The following is a 7,500-nucleotide window of genomic DNA, read 5'->3' on the forward strand; positions in this document are numbered from 1 at the left end:
TCACCTAGCAGGAGAATCAATAAACAGAATAAAGGGTATGAAGGTAGCTGGGGCTGGCTGCAGTATATCAAACCTCTCCTTCCCCCCTCTCCAAGCTATCTGAGCCTCGTGCTCTCCTGTCTATGCTTTTCAACATAAACTTGCCGTTTTTGCCATAAATCAGCTGCTATTGCGGGAAATAGCTTCGACAGATTGCCGAAAACTGCCGCGGTTTTCTTAAAGGGGCAGCACCCATTTAAGGGCTACCATTCAACTAAAAGGGCTTTATTATAGCTGGGTTACATCCTCCCCTGCTTAAAATATGACGTCCTCGTCATGTACAGGAACTACACCTTGTATCAATGCTGCTATCTGCTCCTGCAAAGAAATTAAAAAACTATAGAGCAGTGAAGGTGAGCTAACATTATGTTGTCTACAACCCACTAGGGACCCAACATGGTAATCTCTAAGATAATTGGGGGGCAGGCGTCGCCTCTGGGGCCTACTTTGTTTAAGTGTTGGACTTGCCACAATGTCAGTGTCAGACAGCTCTGGGGAATCTATTGCAAAATCTTGAGCTTCGGGATTTAAAGAGCTCTTAAATGGAGATACAGTTTGTTCAACTGGTGGAGTACCCTCCAGTTCTTGGGACCACATGCAAGGTGCATCACTGTTCTCACGTGCTTCAGAAATGGTTGAGGATTCTAGTATCCCGTCTCTACATCTTGTAGGATCTTGAACCGGTGTTTTACACCCCTGATTCTGTCCTTCAGCTTCCAATTTCACAGGTAAAAACCCACATGGCAGCAGCAAGTCTCGATGAAGGACCCGTTCTCTACCTCCTCCATCCTCTGCTCTCACCACATATACTGGAATGTTTTCATCAGGCTGTTTGACGACAATATGAACAGCAGATTCCCACCGGTCAGAAATCTTGTGCTTCTTTCTAAGGCTCAAATTTCTCACGAGGACCCTGTCGCCCACTTCCAGTGGCATGGCAGTCACAGTGGAATCCCAGCGTCGCTTGTTTAGTGCTTGTCTTTTCTCAGCATTTCGAGATGCAAGGTTATAGGCATGTCTGAGTCTGTTCTTTAGCTCACGCACATACTGAGAATGTGTCCTGGGATTATGGCCTCTGGGGCTGATACCAAAGCAAAGATCTATTGGGAGGCGTGGCTGCCGACCAAACATAAGAAGAAAGGGTGCTTCCCCAGTCGTATCATTTCTCGTACAGTTATATGCATGTACGAGGGGTCGGACATATTTCCTCCATTCCTCCTTTTTCCTATCCTCCAGGGTTCCCAACAAATCGAGGAGAGTCCTGTTGAACCTCTCGACAGGGTTACCCCTGGGATGGTACAGGGGTGGTGCTAGACTTGATCCCAGACAGCGTACACAGCTCTGTCACTACTTCCGACTCAAAACTAGCTCCTTGATCGCTATGCAATCTGCGTGGAAAGCCATAATTGCTAATGAAATTTTCCCACAACACCTTGGCTACTGTTCTTGCTGTTTGATCTTTTGTAGGATAAGCCTGTGAGTATTTTGTAAAATAATCTGTTATGACCAAAATATTACGAGTGTCTCCTGAATCAGGTTCTAAACTCAGAAAGTCCATACAAACAAGCTCGAGTGGGGCAGCAACTTTGATGTTAACAAGCTTGGCTGCCTTCTGGGCTCTGGCCTTCCTCCTTACACACCTCTCACAAGCTTTGCACTTTGCTTCAATATACTGAGCCATTTTTGGCCAGTAAAACCTTGCTCTTGCAAGTTCTACAGTTCTCTCTATACCCATGTGACCGGTTTCACTATGGACACCATGAAAAGCTCTCTCCCTGTGACTGCTTGGCAGGACCAGCTGATGAAAAGCCTCCCCACTCTGATCAAAGACTTTACGGTGCAACACTCCATCCCGTAATACTAGTTTTGACTTTTCCCTTAACAGTAGCACAGTCTCAGGCTCTCGCAGCCTCACATCCGAAGTCTCTTTGTCAATTTTGCCCTCCAAAATGTCCATGATGCAGGCTAAGCTACTGTCTTTTCTCTGCAGTTGGTGCCAGTCCTCCATAGACATTCCTGGGATGGTTTCTTGACCTGGCCACAGAGCAGGATCCTCCAGATCATCGGGTACGGCTCCCTCTCCACATAGCAGTGTTTCTACTGCAGGGACTCCACTCTTGTCAGACGCACTTGTCTCTTGGGAAACACTGTGATACATACACAGAGTACTCACTGCCTCCTCATCAAAAACATTGAAGTTGTCTGTGCATGGGCTCGCACAGTTTAACAACCGGGATACCTTTTCACTCAGCTCTTCTGACTCCTCATCCTCTTCCAGTTGTCCATAAGGCCTCCGAGAAAGCCCATCAGCATCAGCATTATGCAGACCAGATCTGTAATGTATGTCAAAGTTGTAAATGGACAGTGCAGCAAGCCATCTGTGACTGGTGGCATCAAGCTTTGCGCTCGTCAGAACATAAGTCAGGGGGTTGTTGTCTGTTAGCACTTTGAACTCAGCCCCATACAAATAATCATGAAACTTCTCACTGACTGCCCACTTAAGAGCAAGAAACTCTAGTTTGTGGGCTGGATAGTTTCTCTCACTTTTGGAAAGCCCTCGACTGGCATAGGCTACTACACGGGTTTGACCATCTTGAATCTGATACAAGACTGCCCCTAGTCCTGTGGTGCTCGCGTCTGTGTGCAGCACATAAGGGAGACGCCAGTCTGCAAATCCAAGAATGGGTGCTGAAGTGAGTTTATCAACAATTGACTCAAAAGCTGCCTGACAGCTATCAGTCCACTGGTCTTTTAGTGAGGGTGACTTTGCTCGTGGCCCATAACAAGGACGCTTGTTTCTGGAGGCATATTCACCTTTCAGTAAATCATTGAGAGGTCTGACCATTCTGGCGTAATTTCGAACAAATCTGCGATAATATCCAGTAAATCCAAGGAAGGACCTAAGCTCACGAACTGTCTGCGGGCAAGGCCATGTTTTGATAGCTGCAACCTTATCAGGGTCAGGCTGAATTCCTTGTGAAGAAATCACATGTCCCAGGTACCTTACAGATGTTTGGAAAAATCTGCATTTGGAGGGAGATAGTTTGAGTCCAAAATCTGAAATGCGTTTCAGCACTTTCATCAATCTATCTTCATGCTCCTCCAATGTGCTAGAGAAAATTATAAGATCATCCAGGAAAGTGATGACTTCCTGGAGGTTCATTCCCTCCATCACTCTCTCCATTGTGCGTTGAAAGGTGGCTGGGGAGTTTGTCAGACCTTGTGGCATCCGCCGAAATTGCCATGTCCCAAACGGGGTTGTGAAGGCTGTCTTTGGCCGATCAGAGGGCTCAACCTCGAGCTGATAGTATCCACTCTTGAGGTCAAGGACACTGAACCATTTGGAACCAGACAGTAAGGTAAACGTCTCCTCTATACGAGGTAGTGGATATGCATCTTTCTTAGTGAAAGTATTTAATTTTCTGTAATCCACGACCATCCTCAGTTCTCCATTTTTCTTTCTTACAAGCACAATTGGAGATGCATAGGGACTTGCGGATTCTTCAATGATGCCAGCTGCTAAAAGATCCTGCAAATGTTTCTTTAGGTCATTGAAGTCAGCTGGTGAGACACGCCTTGTTCTTTCTTTGAAGGGCACATGTGGCTCTAGTTCTATACGATGCCTGACACCAGAAGCTGTGCCAACATCAAGATCATTTCTAGAAAAGGCTTGCGGAACTTCTTCTAATATTCTGGCTTGTATTTGCTGTTTAAGCTGTGGACTTATGGGGCTGTTACTGAAGTCTAACTCAAGGGACTCATGGACAGGAGCCGCCCTCTCAGTTGGAGAGACTAGCAGAGAATGGATCTGAGACGTCGAGACCTTGTGGGAATTATCTAGAGCATTTGCTGCAATAGGGATAGCCCAGTCAATGGGTGATCCTGCTGCAATAACTGTTTTTGGAGATAGAGTGATGTCATGATGGGAGACATTCTTCACCAGGAGCTCAACCTTGCCATGAGATTCGGGTTGCACATCCACTATTTGCTCATAGACTATGAGGCCTCCAGGAGCGTGAATTTCCTCTGAGCTGCTGACAAGAGCTTGGAACTTTTCATGATGAGGCTTTGATGGACACGTGCCCTTCAACATACTCACCTCACCTTGTTTCAGGTGAACTGGCGCTTTACTACTAAGCATTATGTGCATGACGTGGGCGCTCTGTGTCTTAGGTTTCGACTTCTCGCGATAATCTGCATATGCCATGGCCCAACTGGTCTGAATAGGTAAAGTTTTGAGAAACTGCGTTCCACCTTCTTTTATACAGTGCCGTGTTAATTGACGCAAGACATTGGTGCCAACCAGCAGAGGAAACTTTGCATTGTATGACTGGTCTGGGCTCACTAAAACTAGTGTGTTGAAGCGCTGACCTGTGCCACATGCATTCTGAGAAAACCGAACCTCCACCTCCACATACCCTAAATAGGGAACTTTTTGTCCAGCTGCACCTTCAATATTTAGAACACTACCTATAGAGAACAGCTCACGGTGTGCTAAATGTCGGTAATAAAAGGACTGGCATACGATTGTTACTTGTGAACCCGAGTCTATTAAACAGTGGCACTGTGCCCCATCTAGCCAAGCAACTCCGTCACAGACATCCCCAATGAGACCTTCTGGGACCTGCGTGGATGCTTCTGCAGTTGGTGACAGTCCAGACATACAGTCGCTCTGGGAACTAGTTTGATTCTGAGCCCCTGCTCGTTCCTCAGCAGGAGCTCTTACATGTTTAAAGGCATATGACATTCTGCAGCTTGCTGTCGGTTTTGTCTACTTCGATGTCTCTCGCACAATTTGCTTTGCACTAGGACAGCATTAGCTGGATTGGCACACTGAGGCAGTAGATGAGAATTCTCACCACAGTTGTAACAGAACCTCCCAACGTTAGTGTCCTTTTCTGCAGGAACAACAGGAGCAGTCTTAATGCTTTTGGTATTTTGTGAAGTTCTGTAACTGGGTTTCTCATTTCTGACATGCTGAAAATTCGGTGCAGATGCCTTTCTTTTAATTTCAGCTTCCAGCTGTCTTATTCGTTCTTCTAACTGTGCTCTCGAGAAAGCATCGAGAGTGGAGGTGTCGCTGCGGGAAACCTTGAGCTCCTCATGAGTCATGTGGGTTTTAGTGTGAACTTTGGTTGATGTTACTCCCAAGTGTCTCTTTCTTCTCATCTCCTTGAGATGACTTTCTTTCTCGTAAGTTCTGATCTTGAGTACCAGCTCAGAGAACGTGGGAATGCTTTTAGCTGGATCATCCATAAGATCTTTTAAGTGAAGAGTGGATATTAAATGATCATCCCAACAGCCTCTAAGAAACTGCTTCAACAACTGAGAATCAGCATCTCTTTTTGTCACACCATTTCTCTCTATGACTTCTTGCAGCAAAGTCTGCAGACGGCGAAGGTACTCGCTAACTCTCTCACCGCTGTTCTGGTGCGTTTCCAAGAACTGGATGTAGAGCTCCTCGCCTCCGGTGACATTTCCATAAGCATTGTCCAGCTCCTGCAGATAGGCACTTGGGGCAGCCTGTAAACCGATACGTAATGCCACATTCAAAGCTGGGGAAACTAGACTGTTAAGTAGGGCACTACGCTTCTGGTTCTCACTCAGACTGGAATCTTTTAGCACCTGTTTGGCACGAAGCTGCCATGTGCTGAAGTCGGTCTCAGTATGGGGTTTAGGGACATTACCGGAGAAGGATGGTAGCTCTTGTGGGGTGGCAGTATAGGTCTGAGAATCGTGCTTGACTATATGTTCCACTAGGACGCGATGAGCTTCAGCTGGCATAGGAATTACAAATGAGGAGTCCGCATTAGGCACTTGTGTGACTGAGGGACGTTTTACTTCACTGGGGACGCCACCAGCTGCATCAGAAAGTGAGTCTTGTCGGTGACGAGGGGCAGGAGTTGAGGTTAAAGGGCTAATTTTGTGCTCTTTGCTCCCACTCATATATCCCATGGCTTTCTGGCCCAGGTTAACAGGACTGACTTTGTAGGTGGTGGCTAGCTCTTCAATTCTCTCTCTAAAATTGACTGTCATATCATCAATGACACGAGCTAACGGAACTAGCTTTTCACTTTTTGGGGTTGTCTCTATTTTGTCTGGGCAGTACTCTTCTAGCTGAATAACCTCCCACTGAGAACCACTACCATCTGGATGCTCTGCCCCTAATAGCATTGGAGTTACACACTCACTAAATTGGCATAAAATAGTACTGAACTGTACATCAATATGCTGAATCTTAACGACATGGTCTAGTAGATCGAACACTTTTTGCACCTTTTCTAAACTGACCCTTGCCATGTCACCTTTTAGTATGATGGTACGTTCTGGATCAAACTCATACTGTTCACAAAGCTCCATTTTACCAACTTCTAAAATTACTACCACTATGAAATTCAGAAAAAAAAAATCAGAAACACTCCAGTCCCTGTTCGGGCGCCATTTTTCCTCTATGTAACCAAGCGTACAATTCTTTAATCTAAATTAAAATTTAATTAAGTTCAAATGACCACAGAAACATATGACACGCTTGAATTGAAAGGAATTTATTTAGGGTCTGGTAGCAGTGTACTACCTAGGTCCAATAAGTCTAAATGTTACTGGACTGGAGCGTTTCTTTCATCTTATGAAGGATTTGCGTTGAGTTGTACTGACATATCATTTGCAATGACATTCATGAAAAGAAAATATAAAATGTGCACAAATTCACATTTATAAATGTGATCTAAACACATGTGAAATAGGTTGAAATAGGTAAGTAGTTCTGAACTTGAACACTGAACCTTGAGATTTCTCTTGCACAGTCCTTAGAAAATGGTCGCTGGGAATGTCCAAAAAAAATAATAATATGCGAACCGTCCTTGGACTCTGAACGTTGGTGTAAAAAAAAATATGTATTTGGGTACCCAATAAAAAAAAATTCAGTGTGTTAAGCGGTGTACTTAAGTGCTCCGATGCAGGCTAAAGACGGTCGTGACCAACATCTCTCTCTCTTTCTCGATCTCTCCCTCCAACGTGCCTCTCGCGCGTTGCTGAAGCCGGTCAAAGTAACATAAGCTGAGCGCCCTGCCAGCCTAGCAGGAGAATCTAGCAGGAGAATCAATAAACAGAATAAAGGGTATGAAGGTAGCTGGGGCTGGCTGCAGTATATCAAACCTCTCCTTCCCCCCTCTCCAAGCTATCTGAGCCTCGTGCCCTCCTGTCTATGCTTTTCAACATAAACTTGCCGTTTTTGCCATAAATCAGCTGCTATTGCGGGAAATAGCTTCGACAGATTGCCGAAAACTGCCGCGGTTTTCTTAAAGGGGCAGCACCCATTTAAGGGCTACCATTCAACTAAAAGGGCTTTATTATAGCTGGGTTACAATTGGACCGACAAACTGCTCGGCCACGGAAACCCGAAAAATATAGCTCCTGACGGAAAGTGATTGTGCTGACATTGTTTCTTGAGAAAGATTGGAA

Source organism: Salminus brasiliensis, chromosome 6 (assembly GCF_030463535.1).
Source record: "Salminus brasiliensis chromosome 6, fSalBra1.hap2, whole genome shotgun sequence".
In the NCBI taxonomy this organism is placed as follows: domain Eukaryota; kingdom Metazoa; phylum Chordata; class Actinopteri; order Characiformes; family Bryconidae; genus Salminus; species Salminus brasiliensis.